Source organism: Dasypus novemcinctus, chromosome 23 (assembly GCF_030445035.2).
Source record: "Dasypus novemcinctus isolate mDasNov1 chromosome 23, mDasNov1.1.hap2, whole genome shotgun sequence".
Taxonomy (NCBI): domain Eukaryota; kingdom Metazoa; phylum Chordata; class Mammalia; order Cingulata; family Dasypodidae; genus Dasypus; species Dasypus novemcinctus.
Genome location: NC_080695.1, coordinates 6,698,947 through 6,722,925, shown reverse-complemented (window position 1 = coordinate 6,722,925; position 23,979 = coordinate 6,698,947). Strand labels below are relative to the sequence as shown.

The 23,979-nt window shown below is 46.3% G+C and overlaps 1 protein-coding gene and 2 long non-coding RNA genes across 17 annotated transcripts in view; 2 read left to right on the top strand and 1 right to left on the bottom strand.

Annotated features, from left to right (window-relative positions):
• The first annotated feature begins 2,895 nt into the window (after positions 1-2,895).
• Positions 2,896-14,174, top strand: LOC131275450 (uncharacterized). 2 transcript variants are annotated; one of them, XR_009182883.2, is made up of 3 exons: positions 2,896-3,267; positions 12,839-13,288; positions 13,925-14,174. It is a non-coding gene; the product is annotated as an uncharacterized lncRNA (long non-coding RNA). The 2 variants fall into 2 exon arrangements; XR_009182884.2 differs by having other exon boundaries at positions 2,899-3,267; positions 14,011-14,174.
• Positions 8,604-12,848, bottom strand: LOC131275449 (uncharacterized). The gene is made up of 2 exons (XR_009182882.2): positions 12,402-12,848; positions 8,604-9,121 (listed from the first exon to the last, which is right to left on the bottom strand). It is a non-coding gene; the product is annotated as an uncharacterized lncRNA (long non-coding RNA).
• Positions 14,175-15,344: 1,170 nt separating the features above from the next.
• The window catches only part of SUN1 (Sad1 and UNC84 domain containing 1), a 55,135-nt gene continuing 46,500 nt past the window's right edge, over positions 15,345-23,979 (top strand). For 12 of the 14 annotated variants that reach the window (XM_058285668.2, XM_058285667.1, XM_058285663.1 and 9 more), the window contains exon 1: positions 15,345-15,440. The gene's annotated coding sequence lies outside the window, so the exon portion shown is untranslated. The remainder of the gene's footprint in view (positions 15,441-23,979) is intronic. The other 2 variants (XM_058285664.1, XM_012522606.3) reach the window with 1 other exon arrangement.

Sequence of the window (23,979 nt, the reverse complement as noted above, 5' to 3'; positions counted from 1 at the left end):
CAGACACAAAAGGGCAAATACTGTATGATTGCGTTACTATGAACCAAATACACTGTGTAACAGATTGTATGATTTAAAAAATTATATAAATCCAGAACATTTAACTGAGAAGCGTATGTTTATTCAACTGTCTTTTTATCTTTTAATTATTATTTATATTTTCAATTAGTAAATGTACAAAGTTTAAAAAAAGATATTTGAGAATACTGAAATATATGAATACATCTCATTCTGAAAAAATAAATAAAATAAAAAACAATCAAGTATTATAATTTATTGACCTGTTCCCACCTCTTTAACATTACGATAATACTACGATAACAGAGAAATGGACTTGGCCCAGTGGTTAGGGCGTCCGTCTACCACATGGGAGGTCCGCGATTCAAACCCCGGGCCTCCTTGACCCGTGTGGAGCTGGCCCACGCGCAGTGCTGATGCACACAAGGAGTGCCGTGCCACGCAGGGGTGTCCCCCCCTTAGGGGAGCCCCACGCGCAAGGAGTGCGCCCTGTGAGGAGAGCCGCCTAGCGTGAAAGAAAGTGCAGCCTGCCCAGGAATGGCGCCGCCCACACTTCCCATGCCACTTACAACAGAAGCGGGCAAAGAAACAAGACGCAGCGAATAGACACAGAGAACAGACAACCGGGGGAGGGAGGTGGGGGAATTAAATAAAAAAAAAAAAAGAATTAGTTAAAAAAAAATACCATGATAACAGACACACACTTAACATTTCTTACTTACGTTTTTTTGAATATCTCTGCTTAGTCCTGACAGACCCTAAATGGAGTTGCTGGGCTGGAGGCACATGCATTTAAAAAAAGGCAGGGTAGAATAAAAAAAGAAAAAGAGGAAACAAGGGTACCGCACAGCTCCATTTTCTGTTAAATGTGGGTTTTGCCTTTCTTTCCTGAAACGGTCCTCCAGGAAGAGGAGAGTGAGCACCCAGCCACGCTCCGCGCTCTGCTGGTGCAGGCCTGCACCCAGCCCGGCCCAGGACGCTAGGCCCACGTCCTGCGCTGCGGTGGCAGGTGCAGGCTCGCCCTGCGCTCGGTGCCTTCACACGGGCAGGTCGGCCCGCCAAGCACTTCCCAACAATGGTGCTGCCGAGGCAGAGCGCTCCCGTTTTCCCTTTGCTCAGAGCTAGCATTTCCAACCATTATTGTTCTACAGATCCAAGACTGAGCAACAGACAAGAAGGGCTACGCTGAACCCCGGCTGGATCCACCTTGTGGCTCTTTTTTTTAAAAAGATTTATTTTTTATTTACTTTTTCCCCTTTCCCCCCAGTTGTCTGCTCTCTGTGTCCATTCACTGTGTGTTCTTCTGTGTCCACTTGCATTCTTGTCAGCGGCACCAGAAATGTGTGTCTTTTTTTGTTGCATCATCTTGCTGCATCAGCCTTCTGTGTGCAGCGCCACTGCGGGGCAGGCTGAGGGCACACTCCTTGCGCGAGGGGCTCCACTAGGCGGGGGACACCCCTGCGTGGCAGGGCACTCCTTGAGCGCATCAGCACTGCATGTGGGCCAGCTCCACATGGGCCAGGAGGCCCTGGGTTTGAACCCTGGACTTCCCATGTGATAGGCAGACGCTCTATCTGATGAGTCAAATCTGCTTCCCGACCCTGTGGCTCTTAAGGGGAGTCAACCCTCTGGCATGGACGGTCCTAGAGCACGTGTGTCCCAGATCTCCAGAGCGAGGGAACTCAGTCTTCTGAGTGTGTCCCCCCAAAGTGGCTTTCACAAGTGGTTTAACGCAAAATGACCGGAACCTGAGGCCTAAAGCAGCTCATCTCGTAAGCAAAGTCCCCTCGAACCGCATTTCACAACGTGAAAACCCAGCACCAGGAAAGTGGTCACGGAAGAGACTGAACGGAAAGGACTGAGTGCGGGCAGCCCGTGCCCAGATGGGAGGTCCCCCCAAGCTGCTTCACTGCAGAGACTCACTTCCAGGCACAGTACCGCTCCAGCAACCTGCTCCTCCTTCCCCGGGAAGGCGCATGCACCTGTGCCCCGAGGAGTCGAGCAGCACACCGGCCGGCAGGGAACGCACTGCTCGGGCCCCTCCTGCCGCGCTGAGCCGCCACTGGGCAGGCAGAGGGACCAGGGCAGCGCGCCATTATCTGGAGCACTGTGGTCGTGGGCGGGGAGGGGAACGGGGAAGGCCTCTCCCTTTTTGGTGAGGGTCCTCGGTAACTGTTTGCTGATGCATGGTTGATTGTTAAAGGCGATCCTTGCCTCAGTGGATTTTTAACAAGCAGCTTTACTGCATGACACCTGTACATCCTAGAATTCACCCATTTCGAGCCTACAAGCTCACACGGCTCAGTCGGCCCATACATCTGCATTTGCCACCACCACGATTTCACCACCCAAACAAGTCCCCTTGGGCCTGTTTGTGGCTGGTCCCCATTCCGACATCTGGCCCCTGACCATCCCTGCTGTCCCGACAGTTTTCTCTTTCTAGAAACTTCCTCCAAATGGGTTCCTTTCCCGCAGCACGATGCCCCGAGATGTCTCCTCGCTGCAGGGTGGCTGGCACTCGCTCCTCCCCCTGCCGACGCTCTCCGCGGGGACGGGCCACGCCGTTCACCCACTTGTAGGCCGACAGGCGTGGGCGTCTGCACTTGGGCCAATGACTGTCCACAGGTAAACCTTGTAGGGACACAGGATCCACGGGGTGTGCATCCAGGCCTGGAGGAGCCAGCCACATGGAAGATGTTTACCATTTTAAGAGGCTGCCAGACTTTTCCCAAGTGGCTGTGCCATTCTGCTTTCTACCAGCGATGGGCGAGGGTTCTAGTTTCTCCACATGCACATTCCTTCCAGATTTACTTTTTGATTTATGAAACAGAACACCAGGTCAGTGTGTTTCTTGCCTATTTATCACATAGTTTAAAGAAGTTAAATGCAGTCTGGCAGCAATGGTAAACAACCAGAAGGTGCCCTGAGGTCCACAGCAATTATTAACTTAAGTCCAGAGTCCAAAACCAGCACGTCAGGCCCCAGGAAGCTCAGCAACGACCTAGGAGTCCTTCCTCTGAACCTAACTGCAGGACTGAAGCGAGCAAAATGCACCGAGAAAGACAACTGAAAGGGCAAAGCTGGCCAAGAGCAGAAAGAAAGCAACATCAGCAATTCAGCCTTACGAAACTGCAACTATAAGGCTGATCTGACCTCAAGCGAAAAGATGAGATGCAAGCATTTGTAGACATAATCGAAACAAAATTAAATATGACGGCAAGAGAGAATTGTTGAAAACCGAAGGCGCAGGTGAGGAAGAATTCTAACCTATCCAATGTTACATGGAGGGGGCACCATTCGTACAGGGTGGGTGAGGGAGGCTGTAGGAGCAGCTGGTGCCAACGTTCACCAAGTTAGGAGGGGGGAGCCCCGTCCAGTATGGGGGTTCAGGAGCACTGGCTGCTGAGGGACAGCTCAGGCCCCAGCGCCAGCCCAGCTCCAAAGCCCACACAGTGGGTGCAGTGGGGCTCCCGGAGAGCTGAAGTCTTCCAGGGATGTCAGTTTCTCAGCAATCGAAAGGAACAAGAGAATTCTAATTCACATTTTCAACTTTCTGTGGGAGTCCTAGATTGGACATTAAGAAACCACAAATTATTTTCTCCACTACTGATAACTTTCTCTCTTCTCCTTATTTAAAAAAGAAAGTTAAAATAAAAACCGGGCAGACAAGGGAGCGGTTGTAGCTCAGTGGCTGAGCGCCCGCTTACACATACAAGGTACGGGGTTCAAGCCCCGGGACCTCCTAAACAAACAAACAAAACAACCCAGCAGACGGGTCAGGCCAATGCACCCCGTGCCGAGAAGGAACTGTGTTTTTTTGTGTTTTTTTGGTCTTTATTTTTTTTAATGTTACATTAAAAAAAATGAGGTCCCCATATATCCCCCCACTGCCGTCACCCCACTCCTCCCACATCAACAACCTCTCTCATCATCGTGGCACTTTCATTGCATTTGGTGAATACACTTTGGAGCACTGCTGCACCACATGGATAGTGGTTTACGTTGTAGTTTACACTGTCCCCCAGTCCACCCAGTGGGCCATGGCAGGACATACAATGTCCAGCATCTGTCCCTGCAGTACCATCCAGGACAATTCCAAGTCCTGAAAATGCCCCCACTTCACATCTCTTCTTCCCTCTCCCTGCCCTCAGCAGCTACCGTGGCCACTTTCTCCACATCAATGCTACAATTTCTTCCATCACTAATCACAATAGTTCCAGAGTAGAATAGCAGCAAGTCCACTCTAATCCACACTCTCTTCCTCCATCCTGTGGACCCTGGGATGGTGATGTCCACTCCCCCTCTATATCAAGAGGGGGCTTAGGTTCCACATGGATGATAGATGCAGTTCTCCTGCTTGAGCATCCTGCTGCCTGTTTAGGGTCACACGATTTACCTGTATTTTCCACCTCATTTTTATCATTACCAAGCAGTTGCCTTCTCATCCTAGAGCAATCTCCCCGAAGCTGAGTTGCGACTTTGAGACAGGCCCGTGACTGCGTGTCTGGAGCAGCTTCGTCAGCTGTAATCGAGAGCGTGTGCTTGGTTTGGGGGCTCATGGTGAGCGCAGGGTCTTCAGGAAAGCTTGGGGGACAGGCAGCGAGCAGCCTCAGGCACCGCAGGGAGGGCCGAGCCGCTGCTTCCAAGAGGCCTGGTCTTGAAAGGAGGCTGAGCGCCTTCCCGCCCGGGACTCTGCTTGGTGGAGCACAGCTCTCCAAAGATCCAAAAGCTGGTGCTTTGAGAAGACCAACAAACTTGAGAAACCCCCAGCTAGACCAACAATGAAAAAAAGTGAGAAGATGCAAATAATTACAATCAGAAACGAAAGGGGGCGGGGAGTTACAACTGACCCCACAGAGAAAACGAATCATAAGAAGATATTATGAGTATGGACCACATAGTAAGCACAAATGTTACCTTGTTTGAAAACTATAGTTTCGGAATCTGTACATCAGTTTCAGGAAATATGATATGAATAAGTTAAAAGATTATTGCTGTGGAAGGGAAAAGGTTTTATGGTGGATCTGGGGAAATACTGTATATTGTATATATGAATTTTGGTGATCTAAGACTCTTCTGAAGCTGACATTATGTTGGGATTCACTTTACGGGAAGTTTTGGATCACAGAGTGGTTCAACAATGGCAGCGGAGCAATACTGATATGGGATGTTATTGACAGGATATATATGGTTGACAGGGAGTTATACAGGGCATATGCCCAGGGAATATGGTAATGTCTATATATACTCATAGTGGAAACAATTAAAAACAACAGCTGGGGGGGTACTGGGCTCCTGGCCGGGGGGTCACTGTTGTGGGCCCTGGGAGAGCAGCGGCAATCCTCCAGGTGCAACGGCAAGAACCAGGAAGGAAGGAGGGCCCAACAGTGGACTCTTGATACTAATGGCTACACTTTTGAGCCTATGCACCTGCAATAAGAACAAGGCCTAGAGTAGCATTGTGCCTGGGGGTTTCCTCCTGACAGCCTTCATGTTACTCAAATGTGACCACTCTCACAGCCAAACTCAGCGTGTAGATGTGATGCATTCCCCCCAGCGTGGGACACGACACCCGGGGATGAGCCTCCCTGGCACCGAGGGATCACTACCACATACCAGCTGAAGAAGCAACTAGAAAATGACCTTGAATTAAAGATTCAATGCGGAACAGCAGAATATACCTATCTACATATAATAACATGACTTCGGGAAGCGGTTTGACCTAATGTAAGGGGGAAATGGAAAGGAGAAATGAGATTATAAGGCTGTGAGTCTCTAAAAAAGAGTCTGGAGGTTGTCAGAAGGAATACCCCTATGTACAACTGAACAGAGTCTAAGAGACAGATAAGGTAGATACAACCCCAGGTATTGGTTCTTTTGAGGGATAAAGAGACCCACGGGTTCTATGGTCATGGCAGAAGGGGTTCACTGCCATGACAGATGGCCCTTCTTTGGAGCTGGTGTTTCTGCGTGATGAAATTGGACTCAGAGGGGATCTCTTTTCACAAGACTTGCATGCTACTTTATTGGAATTGTAGTTGGTGCTGGGTTTAAGATATATGTAGGGGATTTGAATCTCTGGACTGATAATATGACACCCAGGCCCAGAGCCTCAACAGACTTCAGCTCCTACACTTTGACTTATTGGACTTACTCCACTCAGCTAACATGGAGTTGAAGAAGGTCAACCACCACAACATGGAGCCTAGAGTGTCTACAACTAGAAGCGGGAAGAGTGCATCCAGTACCCATGTGGAATCTAAGCCCTCACTTGACATAGGTGTGCAATGGACACAACCAATCCAATGTCCACAGAGAAAATGTGGAATGGGTGTGGGAACGGTAGCCATGGGGGCTGCTGGGTGTGGGGAACGGGAGGAAGAGATGAGATGTGGAGGCGTTTTCGGGACGTGGAGTTGTCCTGGATAGTGCTTCACGGACAATTATGGGACACTGTAGATCCCCCCAGGGCCCACTGGATGGAACGTGAGAGAGTCTGGGCTATGATGTGGACCATTGACTATGGGGTGCAGTGATGCTCAGAGATGAACTTACCAGGTGCAATGGATGTATCACGATGATGGGAGAGAGTGTTGCTGTGGGGGGAGTGGGGGGCGGGGGCGGTGGGGTTGAATGGGACCTCATATATATTTTTTAATGTAATTAAAAAAATAATAATAATAATAATAAATAAATATTAAAAAATTTTAAAAAAAAGAAGATATTATGAGAAACTATATGCTAACAGACTAGACAACCTGGATGAAATGGACAGATCCCTACACTGACACTACAAGAAATACAAGAGCTTAACAAACCAACACAGTTAAAGGGCTAGAAACATCATCTGAAATCCCCCAGTGCTGTGAACCAGCTCAGCACAGGTGTGCTCGAAGGGAAGGTGCTGCAGAACTTACAGGAACAAGCGACAGAGAGAAGAAACAAAGAGGGACCGAGGACGGAACCCGGGGCTCACAGCTTCGGGAACTGCGAGCCTCCACCCTAGTTTCTGCATCATATTTATTGGGAATACTTAGCAATTGTTTGCTCTCTGAACTGCAACATCATCTACAATAACAGGGAACAACTGCAACGTCTACAATAGAACAGGTCTAACATTTACAATAAGGAACAGGTCGTACAAAGTTGAAATACAATCTAAACTCTCTTTCCCACATTTCCCCCTTTTTGTTTTTGCACATAGGGGTGACACAAAAACTACACATATTCCAACAAGAGTTCTACTAGATAAAATGCTTTTCTAATACTTTACAACATCTAGCTCACAGCCAGCATCCAATACCAGAATCTTAATTAAAAATAACAAGTGAAAAGTGTAGACCCGTAAGGCACTGGTTCACTGATTAACAAAGCTTCCTGCATGGTATTTTCACTTTTAGGTTTGAACAATACTCATTAAATTTTTTCTCAATACATTCGGTCCCAGGATTGTTCAAAGTTAAAACATGAGATTTACATATATATTCAACAAGTACATTTATATATCACTTACATTTCATCAAATCACTTAAATACTCAATATGTTACATTATTAAAGTTCTGATTAGTATTCAAGCATTTTATACATAATCCATAACTACCGTAGATGATTACAACAAACAATAAGACTTCCAACTAGCAGATATTTAATGAATAGACTTTCATTTCTCCTGGGCTTAAATTCCCAGCTGGCAAGGCTATGTAGGCCAGTACTCGATATTAGTGCTGGCCACATCCAATTCACTAAGTCATTACAAACTCCATTAACATGGGAAAACATTGTATTTATCAATTACAGCGGAGAATATAGTTTTGTCTTACCCAAACATTTAAGAATTTGTTTGAGCAACAGGGACCTTGCAGCCTGTCCCAATTGTTTGCCTTTCCAGGTCCTTAAAATGCCATTGTCTCTGATGATTTTTAGTGGGGTCACTGCCTCAGGTTTCTTCTATGCAGATCCATTTCCATCAGGCCAGGGCAGAAAGCCTTGAAAAACTACAAAAGTCCATTGCTGACCTTTTCACAAAGTTTTTGTACTTTTCATATTCACTCAGGCTTGTTTTACCTTCACAAAACACGTTATCTCACTGAAGGCTACCAAAGTACTTTTACAACTTGCTACATACTAGTTCTGTCCCACATATGTCCATTTCTGATTTTATAAAACTAACCGTTTTATTTTAAGACAAAATACACCTTATTAAATTTCAGTTAGCATTCCCACCAACTTTTTACCTTTTTCAATATTCGCTTAACGTTTACATCTTTCATTTTACCCTATGAAGAAAAATAAACTATTCATCTCAATTTAAGCAAGAACTATTTTTTACGAAGAAACTTATAGTAATGCTATTAATGAAGACTTACAACTATAGAGATCTCATTAACATTTTAAACTTAGGTAATAAAATAAGTGCTTATTTAATTTTTTGGCCATTTGAATAGAGCTCTTTCAGAAACATTTATTTATCAAATTGTATCACCATCTGGAGGTATCAAAATGTCTTTTTTCTTTTTTCCTTCCTTTTTTTCTTTCTTCTTTTTCTATCTCTTTTTTTTCCTTCCTTTCTCTCTGTCTTCCTTTCTCCTTTTTCTTTCTTTCTTCTTCCTTTCTTCCTTTTCTTCCTTTTTCTTTCTTTTTTCCTTCCTTTTCCTCTTTCTAGCTCTTTCTTTTTTCCTTCCTTTTTCTCTTTCTCTTTCTTTTTGAACACACACACTGAAACAATTACAACACACACACTAACAATGAATTAACAAACACAAAAGCAGTTCCAAATCTATTAATCTAGAATTTCTTCATTGCTTCCTTTTATAATTCAGAATTTCTTTTCCAGTTTTCCTCCTCTCAATTTCTCAATCTCTTTCTGTCCCCACTCCTTACTTGCTTTATGATGCCATGCTTGAACAAGGTCTGTAGTTTAGATACTTTGATGTAAAGCCATTCTAGTCTTCGGAATGAGACCCAGCCATGCAGTTTCTAGCGTCTGTCTCTCCATCCGCATGATCGGAGGTTCTGGGTACCCCAGGAACTTCGTTGTCTCTTGGTGTTCACGGCATGGCTTTATCCGAGGAGCTGGTATCCACACAGGATGTTCTCCAACTCCTGAGGAAATACAGTTAAGCCCTTGAGGACTCTGAAAGCTTTCCAAACCACCTGGGGCTCTGCACCGTTACACCAACTTCAGTTTCACTCGAGGCGATCCTACTTCCCTTCAAGCCCCACGTTGGGGGCCAGTTGCTGAGAACCAGCTCAGCTTTAGGTGTGCTCGAAGGGAAGGTGCTGCAGAACTACAGAAATAAGCAACAGAGAGAAACTCGAGAGAGGAACCGAGGAGGGAACCCGGGGCTCACAGCTTCGGGAACTGCGAGCCTCGCCCCAGTTTCCCCATCATGTTTGTTAGGAACTACCTGGCAGCTGTTTGCGCTCTGAACTGCAACATCATCTACAATTCTAGGGAACAACTGCAACGTCTACAATAGAACAGGTTTAACATATACAATAAGGAACAGGTCATACAAAGTTCAAATATAATCTAAACTCTTTTTCCCACATCCCAGCAAAGAAATGTCCAGGACGAGATAGTTTCACAGGTGAATTCTACTAAGCATTTCAAAAATAATTAACAACAATCCTTTTAAACTCTTCAAAAAAACTGAAGAGGAGGGAAAATTACACAACACATTTTATGAAGCCAACATCAGATTAATACCAATGCCAGATAAAGACATTACAAGAAAAGAAAATTACAGACCAATCTCTTTAATGAACATAGATGCAAAAATTCTCAACAAAATACTTGCAAATCAAATCCAACAGTATATCAAAAGACTTATACATCATGATCAAGTGGGATTTATTCTTAGTCTGCTGGCTTGTTCAACATGAAATAAATCAATGTAATATACCACATTAACACATTGAAGGAAGGAAAAATATCACACACTCATCTCAATCGATGCAGAAAAGGCATTCAACAAAATTCAGCATCCTTTTTTTTTTTTTTGATAAAAACACTTCAAAAGAGAGGAATAGAAGGAAAATTCCTCAATATAATAAAAGACATATATGAAAAACCCACAGCCAATGTCATATTCAATGGGGAAAGGGTGAAAGCTTTCTAAGATTGGGAACAAGAGAAGGATGCCCACTGTCACCATTGTTATTCAATATTGTACTACAAGTTCTAGCTAGGGCAATTAGACAAGAAAAAAAGTTAAAGGCATCCATATAGGAAGAGAGGAAGTAAAACTCTCACTGTTTGTGGATGGCATGATCCTGTTCTTAGAAAATCCTGAACTATTCATGACAAAGCTACTTGAGCTAATAAATGAGTTAAGCGGAGTGGCAGGATACAAGATCAACATGCAAAAATCAGTAATGTTTTTGTACATTAGACCTGAACAATCTGAGGAGGAAACTGGGGAAAATTCCATTTTCAATAAGAACCAAAAGACTCAAACACCTAGGAATTAATTTAACCAAAGAAGTACAGGACCTATATGCAGAAAACTACAAAACAATGACAAAAGGAATTTTAAAAGACCTAAACAAATGGAAAGACGTTCCGTGTTCATGGATTGGAATAATAAATATCGTGAAGATGTCAATCTTACCCAAACTGATTTATAGATGCAATGCAATACCAATCAAAATTCCAACAGCTTACTTTACAGAATTAGGAAAGGCAATTACCAAATTCATTTGGAAGGGAAAGTCCACCTGAATAGCCAATAGCATTCTAGAAAAGAAAAGCAACATGGGAGGAATTTCATTACCTGATCTTGAAACATATTACAAAGCTACAATGTTCAAAACAGCATGGTACTGGCATAAAGACAGACACATTGATCATTGGAATAGAATTGAGAATCCAGAAATAAACTCTCACCTCTACAGTCAACTGATTTTTGACAAACCTACCAAGTTAATGTTAACAGTCAAAATGGTCTCTTCAACACATGGTGCTGGGAGAACTGGATCTCTATAAGCAAAGAAATGAAAGAGGACCCCTATCTCACTCCCTATACAAGAATTAACTCAAAATGGATCAAAGACCTAAATATAGAAACCAGTACCATAAAGCTGCTAGAAGAAAATGTAGGGAAACATCTTCAAGACCTTGTAGTAGGTGGTGGTTTTTTGGGCTTTACACCCAAAGTACACGCAACAAAAGAAAAATGGATAAAGGGGACCTCCTCAAAATTAACACCTTTGCACCTCCCAGGACTTTGTCAAGAGGGTGAAAAGGCAGCCGGCTCAATGGGAGAAAATATTTGGAAGTCATATTTCCAATAAGAGTTTAATGTCCAGGATATATAAAGCAATGTTATAACTCAACAATAAAAAGACAAATGACCCAATTAAAAAATGGGCAAAAGACTTGATTAGACATTTGCCCAAAAAACAAATACAAATGGAAAAAAAACATGAAGAAATACTCAATATCACCAATAATTAGGGAAATGCAAATCAAAACTACAATGAGATATCATTTCACACCTATCAGAATGGCCACTATTAAAAAGACAGAGAACTAACTACAAGTGCTGCAGAGCCGTGGAGAGACAGGAACACTTACACATCACTGGTGGGAATGCAGAATGGTGCAGCCACTGGGGAGGACTGTCTGGAGTCCCTAAAGAAGCTGAATGTAGACTTGCCACGTGGCCCTGCAATACCACTGCTGGGTATACACCCAGAAGAACTGAGAGCAGTGACACCAACAGACACCTGCACACCGATATTCATAGCAGCATTATTCATGACTGCCAAAAGTTAGAAACAACCCAGGTGTCCATCAACTAATGAATGGATAAACTGCGGTATATTCACACGATGAAGAATTATGCAGATATAAGAAGAAATGAAGTCATAAAGCACAGACAACACGGATGCACATGGAGGACATTATGTTGAGCAAAGCAAGCCAGATACAAAAAGACAAATACTTGCATTACTATGAACCAGATATATTGTGTAACATACTGTATGATTCAAAAATTTTTGTATGTATCCAGTACACTTGTTTTTATCCAACTGTTTTCTTTATAGTTTTTAATTGCTTACATTTCCAAATATTAAATGTACAAAATAAAGTTAAAAAAAAAACCCTCGGGGGGGGGAGAGGGGGGGGTGGGGGGGGTGGGGTTGAATGGGACCTCACATATATATTTTTAATGTAATATTATTACAAAGTCAATAAAAAAAAAAAAAAACCCTCCCCCAAAGTACTTCAAATTTGAGTTCACTGTATGAATTAGAGATAAAATAAGATATGTATAATCCCCTTTCTTGTAAGTAACCATTAGCAACATTTTTCTGGGCCTTTGATACGCGTGTGTAATCAAGCATGGAGTCCCGTGGCGCCTTCTCCTTCACTTACCGTCTTTTCACTTTCTGAGCACAGGTCGGGCCCCGTCTCTGCTTCCTGGACCCTGGACACTGTTTCGGCTGCCAGCAGGAGTGCAGGTGTTTATTTTTTGGGTAGTGCCGTCTCCAGTCCTAGAATTTAGGGTGCCACGTTCTTGGTCAGGTTCATGTTTGCGCTCACCCCACACTGACCAGCTGTCGGGTCAGAAGAATTCTTTTCTTTTTCATTGAGAAAATAAATCCACAGGAATCCTGCTTTCTGGAACAGTGAATGAGATTGACTGATGATGCCTGGAAAGTTCTTTCCTGAGTTGCCCATTGGCTCCCTCCCTTTGGGGCTCCACTCGACTGACCCCGTGGTGGTGCTGCCTGCTAGGCCACCTCATTTACGTTTGCAGTCCACGCCCGCTCTGGCCACATGCGTGACCTGCTGCTCTCTTCTCCCACTAGTGGACTGCGCAGTGCCGGGCACACAGCAGGCCCCAGCAAAGAGACGTTGCTGCGATGCGATCCCGATAAAGAGGAGAATGTGGATCAAGCACCCGAGAGGTTTCCCAGCAAGCAGCAGGCTGGAGTCCGCTGGAAGCTCAGGGTTGCGGGTGCGTGGCCCTGTGGAGCGTGTGGGGCTCCTGAATGCGGGGGCCTGCGGAGAGAGGGAGAGGGAAGGGAACTTTCCAGGGCCCAGCCAAGGAGGAGCCAGCGGGCTGTGGTGGGAAAGGCCGAGTGCGGTGGACCGGGTCCCGTGGGCGCAGGGGAGCTGGCCGAGGTGCTGCACTGAAGGGCCTGGAGTAGCTGAGGAGAGTGGCTGGACGTGGCTCAAACCGGCTCACTGGTACAGACCTGTTGAAGCCAGTTCAGACGACCTGATCTCGGTAGGAACCGGGCGAACCCACGAAGTAGGTAAGCGCTAGTTAGGTGGGATGAAATTCCTGTGGGAAGGAACTCCAGGCACCTACCCCGCCCCTCAGTCTGCACCCAGGGCTGCCATCCCCCAACCCCACCCTCCTTCCCCAGGGCTGTTTACACCCCCACCCCCCCATCCCACCCCCAGGCAGAAGAGACCGGGGAGCTGTGGGCTGGGGTGGGGACAGCTTGTCGGGCTCCCAGCTTGTGTTTTGCGCCTTGCTTGCTGCTTCCTCTTTTGCCTCAGATCTTTTAAACCTCATTTCTCTGGTTTGGTTTTGCTTTGGTTTGGGGTTTTGTCAGGCACATTTTCATCCTCCCCCTTTCCTTTCCCCTTGGCTAGAGATCAAAATGGGGAGCCCTCAGAGGTTTCTGGTAACCTCTGTGGGCCCTGGGCGGCGGTGGCTTCTCCAGAATTGCTAGCTGGGGTGGGAACAGGTGGGGTCTTGCGTCATTGAGGACTTAGCAGTGAGAGAGCCGGTGGGCGTCTGCAGGGCACCCCACCATCCAGGGTGGAAGGCTGGGGCTTCCGCTCTGCCCCACGGCTGCCTGCTCACCCCTGCTGGGGCCTTATTGGCAGGGAGCCCCAGGGAGCCCCCAGCCCCATTGGAGACTCGTTTCTCCTCTTGGCAGATGGCACGTGCTTCGGCCCCTCCGGTTGGTGGCTGCTGGTGAGCTTTCTGTTGTGTGGCTGTTCTTGGCCATGTTATAATTTCTAGGGTAAGAAGCTGATTCTGTGACCTGAAGACAGCGCCCAGTCTTTACCACGAAGTCTCCACTAACACTTGAAGTGCTGTCCAGCAGAAATAGAGCATGAGCCACATTAAAAAGTCAAAAACTGATGGAATTCATTTAACAGTAAACTTTAACTAGTATATTCAAATATTATTTAACATGTAGTCAATTCTTTTTTTTGTACTAAGGACTTCCGATTTGGGTAGGTTTCTTACACTTGCCCCAATCTCAGTTTGAACCAGCTGCATTTCAAAGACTCCTACCCCGTTGGGCCCTGCCGGCCAGAACCTCTCAAGTCCCAGCAACCGCTGAAAAAGCAGCAGCCTTCCCTCCTCCCTTCCTTGCCACTTCTGTTAGACACCTAACCCTTCTTACGAGAAGCAGCTGTAAAATGGACACCAAGGCTGACACAGGCCTGGCCCTGCGAGAGCTTACAAGCTCAGGGAACCCAAAAGGATGGATGTAAGCCCCTGTAGATGCCTGGGGGCTAACACTGAGTCAACACCTTGCCAGAACTATTAATAAGTACACTCCTCAGCCAAATGACACGTGCAGCCTTTCTCTTTTTCCCAAGGGTTGAGGCCCTTGTGCTGAGGAGGCCGCGTGGCGTGCGGGAGGAGCAGGAGCTCGTGTGGAGGCGGCTGGACGCGGTGCTGTCAGCTCCCGCTCCCGGGCGGGACCTTCCACCGCCTGAGGCCCGCGTCCTCTCGAGAGAGGCGAACGAGGGCCTCCTCACCCACGCCCCAGAGAGTCGTAAAACCCAGAGGAGACGGGCAGGGGCAGGGCTGGGGCCGGGGAGCCGCCTCGGGCGCGTCCCGCTGTTCCCCGGGGTGCAGGCCTGCCGGGCCCTCCCGCGGCGGAGTCGAGGCCCGGCGCGCGGGCGAGGCCCGGCCGCAGGCTCCCGGGGCAGCGGGTGGATCGCCGACCTGGGGGCGCAGGGCAGACCCAGGGGGCTTGGGGGTGTCCTGAGGGCAGGGGGCGCCCGGGGGGCCGCGGGGGAGGAGCCGTGCAGGAGCCTCGTGAGCCCGGGGGGCAGCGCGCGGGGCCCCGCGAGCACGAGGCGCGGGCGGCCCGGCCGGCGCGCCCCTCACGAGGCCCGGGACCCCTCAGGCCCCCGGCTCCGCCCTCCGCCCTCCGCCCTCCGCCCTCCGCCCTCCGCCCTCCGCCCTCCGCCCTCCGCCCTCCGCCCTCCGCCGGCTCCGAGCGCGCGATTGGCCGAGCCACAGGTAGGACACGTCGCCATTGGCCAAGAGGCTTAAGGTGTCGCTCTCCGGAGTGGTCGGAAGCCACGTTGGTCCCGCCCCCGGCCTCCGACCCGGCGCGCGATTGGCTGGCGCCGGCACGGTCATCTCTGCGGGCCGGGCCTGGAGGCGCCGGGAGGCCTCGGGTGGCGGCGGCGGCGGCGCGAGAGCAGGTGAGCCTCGGCCCCGGCCGGCCTCGGGCTGCGGCGTTCGGCCAGGCGGGCCCTTCGCGGCGGGCGGCGGGCGGCGGGCCGCGGGCCAGGGGAAGCGAGGGGGAGGCGGCGGCGGGCGGGGCTCCGGGGCTTCCAACGGCCGCCGCCCCCGGCCCGCAGCCCGCGCGCTCCAGGGCGGCCCGGGCCGGGTCCCCCGACCCGGTGGTACGACGGGTCCCGCGCCCCTGCGGGTGGCGTGTAGTGCCCTGTGCAGGGGTGCGTTTGGCTCCTGCAGACCCTCAGCATGCTCTCCCCTTCCCCGCCCCTGCCTGGAGGAGGCCGGGCGGACCCTCCTCGGACCCCTGGGGGCCCTGGCCGCCGCAGAGGTTCCCCGCGTTCCCTCGCTCTGCGCGGCTGCCTTCAAAATTTTATCTGCCCTGAATCGCTTTCACGTACTCGGGTACGCTGGAGTATCTCCTTCCTAATCGCAAACCCCCAGTTGGGTTCGCGGTGACTTTACCTGTTTGCGCTTAGTTCTGGAGCGTGCAAATGGGCGTGCCGGTGCAAAGGAAGGCAGTGCGCGCACACCCTTCAGGGGCCCCATCCGTATTTTATAGCGCTCACTCGGTAAGGTGGGGGGGTGGTGTGCCGTGCACGTTGCAGGTTCCATTCACGGCCTTTTTTTGGTGTTCAGGGCACCAGAAGAAGCATTTCCCTGACCTGGTCCTGGCTACTTTCATCCTTTTTCGGGTGGCGGAGTGGTTCCCGGAGAGCTCCCGTGGAGGGGTCCTGGGGCAGGTGTGCGTTCAGCGGTGCTGATACTGCAGGGTCTCGCTGGTTCAGGCCTGATTCACAGGATCAGGATGACCGCCGAGTCGAGCTTTGCTTTCCTGATGCTCAGCTACGCAGGGTGGGGTCTGCAGCCTGCCTCAGGGGTGGCCCTTGGCTTAAAATGGGGGGGGGGGGGGGGGGGGTTGGCCTGACCCTACACATTCTTAGCCTAGAGAACGGAAGAATACCGCTTTTGACTCCACCTATTCCAGCGCATGTAGGCAGCTTAGTTTGTGCAGCCTCTCAGCTGGCTTTACTCTTTCCCTAAACGCAACTCGTTGATAGAGATGCTCCTTGAAGTTGTGTGCTGGGGTCGGGGAAACTAATCTTAGTGAAGCTCAGATACTGTTCTGCTTCATCCTTAATCTGCCTCAGAAGTGTGGGGTCTTAGCTTCTGTGCTACGCATATAAAGTTATAAACAGTGTCTGGCACATAATAAATATTCAACAGATAATAGCCTTGCTATTATTTTATTTCAGTTCCTCCAGGCATATGGAAAGTGAGATTTGGGATATTTGCATACCTGAAAACATCTTTTTATTCTCTCCTCACAATTAGTGATTTGCCTGACTAGAAAATTCAGTTCAGAAACTGTCCATAATTTTGAAAGCATTGCTGTTGTCTTCTCAACTCTCAGGATTGTTCTTGAAGTGCTCTGCTGCTCTGACCTCATCCTCTGTATAACTTCTAGTTTTACTCACTGAGCCTTCAGTGTTGAGAAACATCATGTACTTGGGTCTGTTTTCATCCATTTTGTTGGATACTTGATATTCATGATTTTTGGTTGTGATTTTCTGAAATTATTTCTTTGACAACTTCCTCAGTTTTTTTCTGCATGTTTTGGAAACACTATTATTTGGAAGCTGGAATTCTTGAACCAGTTTTCTGATTCTCTTTCTTTCCCCCATTTTCCATCTTTGTCTTTTTGCTCCACTTTCTAGGAGAGTTCCTCAATCTTTTCTTTCAACTCACCCATTTAGTATTTGACTTTGGTGTCATATTTTAAATTTTTCAGAGCTCCATTTTCTGCTTTTTAAAATTTTAGAAATAGCAGCATATTCTTATTTCCTAAACGCAGTGTCTTCTCACTCTCCTGCCTTGTTTGGCCTCAGTCTCTCCCCAGATGTTGGGTGTCCGGTGGCTGCACACCAGACTCCGTTGGCAATTCAGTGCACATTCCGTGGTCTCATCACCAGAGGGCGATCGGACTGGTTGGATTTCCTTGAGGAACACCCAGTGTTGTCTTTTGTCAGGCCTTTTTATGAGGCTTTTAGAGTCCCAGAGAAAAGCTTTCCAATCTCCTGTCTTATCCTAGGAGGTGAGAAGACTGAGTTGTGGCCTTCGAGAATTAGTAAGGAAGCGCCCGGTCCTCCCTGAGGACTGCGTGGAGCTTCGCTGTGCCTTTACTCTCTCCTCTGCTGCAGCCTTCAGCCTAGGTCTGGGAGGGCAAGGGACTGGTCCAGGTGGCTGAGTGCTTCCTTTTTGTGTGTGTGGTAAAATACGTAAAAGTTACCATCTGAAAGTGTACAAATGGGGTGGCGTTTCACACTTTCACAGTGTTGTGCCACCATCGTCACTATCTAGTTTCAGACCTTTATCATCATCCCCAGCACACTCCCCATTCTCCTCCGTCCCTAGCCCATGGTGACCCCCGATTTGTTTTCTTTCTCTGTGGGTTTGACTGCCCTGGATATTTTCATAGCCTTTTGTGTCTGACGGCTTTGACTTGGCGTAATGCTTTCAAGGTTCCTCCCATGTTGTAGGATGTACCTGAACTTCATTCCTTTTTATAGCTGAAAAAGGATTCCATTATATGGATGGACCACATTTGTTTATCCATTGGTATGTGGATGGACTTTGGATCGATTCCATTTGGCAGTTGTGAATAGTGCTGCCATGAACATTGATGTACAAGTTTTTGTTGGAACACCTGTTTTCAACTCCCTGGGCAATATACCTAGGAATGGAATTGTGGGTCATGAGATAGTTGTGCATTTAACTTATGAAGGAACTGCTAGAGAGCTTCCCACCGCAGCTGAACCATTTTACCTTCCCACCAGCAGTGCACAGGGCTCTGATTTCTCCATGTCTTCTCCAACGCTTGCTCTTTTCCTGTTTCTTATTATGGCCATCCTCCTGGGTGTGAAGTGGTGTTTTCCTGTAGCTTTAATTTGTTTCCATCATGACTAGTGATCTTGAGCATCTTTTTGTGTACGTGTTGGCCATTTGTAAATCTTTGGAAAAATGTCTGTTTCAAGTCCTTTGCCCTTTTTTAAGTTGGATCGCTTGTCTTTTTGTTGTTGAGTTGTAGATGTTCTTTATGTATCCTGGATACCAGGTCCTTATCTGATAGATGATTTGCTGTCTTCCTCCATTCTGTGGGTTGTTTCTTCATGCTCTTGCTCTCTTGATAGTGTCCTTTGCACAAATATCAGAGCCGGGCATTGAACCTGGGACCTCTTATATGGGAAACCGGTGCTCAACCACTGAGCCATATCGGCTTCCCTGAGTTGGTTTTTGTTTGTTTGCTTGCTTATTGTTGGTTTTTGTTTTTAGGAGGCACCAGAAACTGAACCCAGGTCCTCCCATGTGGGAGGTGGGAGCTCAACCATTTGAGCCACATCTGCTCCCTGAAAAAACACTTTTAATTTAATTGGATTAATTGTAATTATTTCAGTTTATATTGTCTTTTGTTGCTTGTGCTTTTGGTGTCTTATCTAAGAAACCATTGCCAAATCCAAGGTCATGAAGTTTTCCCTTATGTTTTCTTTTTGTCAAGAGTTTTGCAGTTTTAGCTCTTAAATTGAATTCTTTGATCCACTTGAATTAATTTTTGTATGTGGTATGAGGTACGGGTCCAACTTCATTCTTTTGCATGTGGCTATCCAGTTGTCCCAGCACCGTTAGTTGAAAAAAAGCTCTTCTTCCTCCATCAAGGATCTTGGCATCCTTTTTAAAAATCGGTTGGCCGAAATATTTGGGTTTATTTCTGGACTTCAGTTCTGTTTCCTATTTCATTGACCTCTACCTCCATGTCTGTCCTTATGCTAGTACCACTTTGTGTTTTTTTTTCTTTTTATATCAATTTTATTGAAATGTATTTATAAACCATACAACCCATCTAAAATGTACCACCATTAGCATGAGTTTTGAAGGTGGGAAGTGTGAATCGTCCAGGGTTTTTCTTTTTCAAGATGGCTTTGGCTATTCAGGGTCTCTTGCAATTCCATATTAATCTTAGGTGCAGCTTCTCTGTATCTGCAAAAAGGTCTTTGGGATTTTGATAGGGAATGCATTGAATCTCTAAATTTCTTTGGGTAGTACTGACATCTTAACAATATAAGTCTTCATTCCATGAGCACGGGATGTCTTTCCATTTATTTAGGTCTTCTTTAATTTCTTTCAGCAATGTTTCATAGTTTTCCTTGAACAAGTGTTTCACCTCTTTGGTTAAATTCGTTCCTAAGTAGTTATTCTTTTTTTTTTTTAAAGGGAAAACAATATGTTTATTAAGAGGCATGAAAATGCTAAAACTCATTTATAAATAAATGTAGTATAGCTTACCCAGAGGACAAAATAGCTAAAAGTTCATGAATAAATAGGATTTTATATTTGAAATTATTTGACATTTGGTCTCCACAGAGCCTTTTACAACTATAGGAAAAGCTGTTACCAATAATTATATGGGGGAGACATTTTTCAAGAAGTTTCTTTAAAAATGAACCATGCATTAACAATACAAACATGAGCACATTCTCTCACGGACCACAACAAATGTACAATACCAGTACCTAGTGCCAGCGGTAGGGGGTTGTATCAGTCAGCCAGAGGGGTGCCGATGCAAAGTACCAGAACTCTGTTGGCTTTTATAAAGGGTATTTATTTGGGGTAGACGCTTAACAGTCACAAGGCCCAAAGAGTACAGCTGAGGGTACCGTAATAGGTACTTTCTCACCCAAAGTCTCTTGCCACCTATTGAAGGAAGATGGCGGACATGATGAGTGGCTCAGCCTCCCTCTCCCTCATAAGGCTCCGTGGGTCCAGCTTCTTCCCATCTCAGCTGTAGTCTGGCACGGGGCTCATCCTTCTTCCTGGGGCTTGTTTCTTTCTGGGCTCAGCTGCTCTGGTCTCTTCATAAGGTCAGCTGTAAACTGTTGGGCAAATGGCTCAACTCTTCCCCCCGGGCTCCAGTGTCAAACCAAGTTCTCTCCTCTGCTGTATTGTTTTCTCTGTGCGTGTCCACCCACCAAGGGGCAGGGACTCAACATCCTACTGAAGTGGTCGAATCAAAGCCCTAATCTTAACATAGTTTAATCAAAGACATCTCAGCTGAATCTAATAGTCAAAGGGAGTCATGCCAGAGAAACAGACCAAGTTTACAGACATAATCGAATACCTTTTTTGGAATTCATAAATAATGTTAAACTGCCACAGGGGTGTATGGAAAAAATATACCAAGCTTAAGCCGTGGACACAGTCAATGGTTATTAATAGTCTGATGGTATTCTTTCATAATCTGTAACAAATTTCCATAACAATGTAAGGTTTTGGTGGAGGGGTGATGTATGGGAATTCTGCACATTATGCATGATTATTTTGTAAACTCAGAACTTCTCCAATAAAAAATTAAGGAAGAGGATTTAATTCAGTGGTTGAGTACCTGCTTCCCATGTTTTGAGGGCCTGGTACCTCATAGAAATAATAAAAAATAAAAATGAGGAAGTGGACGTGACTCAGCTGATAGAGCGTCCGCCTCCATATGGAGGGTCCAGGGTTCGATCCCCAGGCCCTCCTGACCCGTATGGTGAGCTGGCCCACACGCAGGGCTGCCGTGCACAAGGAGTGCCATGCCACGCAGGGGTGCCCCCGCGTGGGGGTGCCCTACGTGCAAGGAGTGCGCCCCACAAGGAGAGCCACCCCATGTGAAAAAAGCGTAGCCCGCGCAGGAGTGGTGCTGCACACACGGAGAGCTGACGGAGCGAGATGATGTAACAAGAAGAGATGCAGTTTCCCGGTGCCACTGAGGGTGCAAGCGGGCACAGAAGAACACACAGCGAGTTGATACACAGAGCAGACAACGGGGAGTGGGGGGTGGGGGAGGACGGGGAGAGAAATAAATCTTTAAAAAAACAAAAAAGAACCACTGCAAATAAATTCAGATTGCAAGGGATAAGGTGAGACCTGGGGTTTATCTTCAGAAAAGTAGAAAAGAAAAATCCCAAACATTCATTCATTAACAAATGAAACATTTATTCATTAACAAATGAAAAAGCAAACTACATTTTGATCAATGAAAAACAATACAAATGGTTATTGTAAAACATTTTTTTCAGGTGATTTAAGGTTTATTAAATGTGAAAGCTTATTTAAGTGACTGAATCCTCAAAGGCATGTTCATGTCAATTCTAACTTAATTCTTCTAATAAAGGAAAAGTATACTATAAATAATCCCAAAATTATTACTGCATTCACAATCATCATTCACTTTTAGCCTGATATTCTTTTTTTAAACTTTTTATTTTTTTAATTATCTTTTTTTAAAGTTAATCACAAAACGTTACATTAAAAAGCATAAGAGGTTCCCATATACCTCACTCCCCCATAAAACATTCTTAACCAGTGAATGCAGTAATTACATGTATAAATGTTCTTTCATTCATATTTCCTGTTAAAAATAACGTTAGAACTCGACCTGTTTGGATACTGCTGCTTTTGATGTAACAACAATGACCCCAAAAACCATGTCAACAGGAGGCAAGTGACACTTAAAATACTGTATTCTTTTTTGTCTGTAAATGATTTTTCAGAGTCTGTATTTTTTATCTGCAAGAACCCAAGGAGTATCTCATGATGGCTGTTCAAGTTCTTTCTATAAAATAACTTTCGATATTACAGAAACATTCTAATCACAGGTTTAGCTTAGAAGGTAATTGGGTAGATTCAGTTTTCTCTGGAGAGGAAGGTTAATTCCTTAACAGGATAAGCTTGCTCTTCCGGAGACTCTGAGCAGTCTTGGCGTTCACCAAAGAACTACCCAGTACGTGGAAGAGACTTAACCCGTGTTTCCACGATAGCAGTGCAGGCCTAGGGGCCGTCGCTGTGGGTGCGGCTTCCTTCAAAAAGCTCTCTCATTCTGCCTGGAGTCTCAGGCTTGAATAAAAATTACTTTATCTGTTTTACTTTGGACTTCAGTTTTATCCTTTCTAGATGGAATCCTTCATTAGGTCCTGAATTCCTAAGGGGAAGAGCTATATAATGCATTTTTTATATAAATGCCATGAAAAACATCAAAATATGGCACAGGAAATTATAAAAATAGGATTAAAAAACATTCTTTTTGATGCTCTTGCAAATGGAATCTTAATTTCCTTTTTTGAGTTGTTGCTAGTGCATAGAAATGTAACAGATTTCTGTGGATTGATCTTGTGCCCTGCAGCTCTGCTGAATTCGTTCATTAGCTCTAGTGGATTTTCTGGTGGATTCTTTAGGGTTGTCTGGTATAAGATCATGTCATCTCTGAAGAGAGATCATTTCGCTTTTCCTGGAAGTAAACTTTCTCTTGCTAGAACTTCCGTTAGTGTTGAATAGCAGAAGTAAAGACATCCCGATCTTGTTCCTGATGTCAAGAGGAAAAGCTCTTAGTCTTTCACCATTGAATGCGATGTTAGTTGCGGCTTTTTCATATTTGCCTTTTATCATGCTAAGGTGTTTCCTTCTCTTCCTAGTTGGTGTAGTGTTTTTATCGTGAAAGGATGTTGGGTTTGGCAGCTGCTTTTTCTGCATCTCTTGAGATGAGTGTGTGGTTTGGCAAACTGCTTCTTAAACAGACTTTGAGCACAGATCCCCCTGCATTTAGCTCCATCCTCCACCCTCATTTCCACAGGGAGAAAAGTTCCATGAAGTTCCTGATGAACACTGGATTATTTCTCCACATTCCCCATCATGAACTCATGATTCAGCTTTTTCTGGTCTGCTAATTCCGTTTTCATTCATCCATTTACTTGGTAGCTTCCAAAATTTTCTTGCTATTGTCTTTTCTTCCATTCTCTTTCTTCTCATGGATATATGCCTTTTAAAAAATCTGCCCCCCCCCCTTTTAAGGAGGTGCTTGGGATTGAACCTAGGACCTCATACCTGAGAAGCATTCAACCACTGAGCTACATTTGCTCCCCAGTGAAAGCTGGTTTTTTCTTTTGTTTGTTTTGTTTTGTTTTAAAGAGGTACTGGAGATCAAACCCGGGGCTCGTACATGAGAGGCAGGTGCTCAACCACTGAGCTACATCTGCTTTCTGTCTTTTAAAGTGGAAGCTAACATTGATGCTGAACGCACCTTTTTTAACTGGAAATTCTGCAGTGACCTCTTTTAAAAGAATGATGGTCCTTAATGGTATGTGTTTCAGCTCAGAAGCATGAATTTATGATGATCAAATGATTAGCCAGTTCTATAGTGTTTCCAGAACTTGAAAATAAAGTCAGTTTGGGTTCACTTACAATAAATGCCAGGCAGCGTTTTTTCGGTAGTAGTAGAAGTGGTGCTGGGGTGAACCGTCCTTCAGGGCTGTGACTGCTGCCCTGACCTAAGTATGTCAGTGTGAGTGAGGCAGGAGACCACGGAAGTGCAGTGCACAGCATGAGCCCAGCTGACCGTTCAGGATGGGCAGAAGAGAACCCAGGGAGCAGGGTTTCCCACGTGTGGGCTCAGCAGGGTGGCGCCACGCCGGCCCTGCT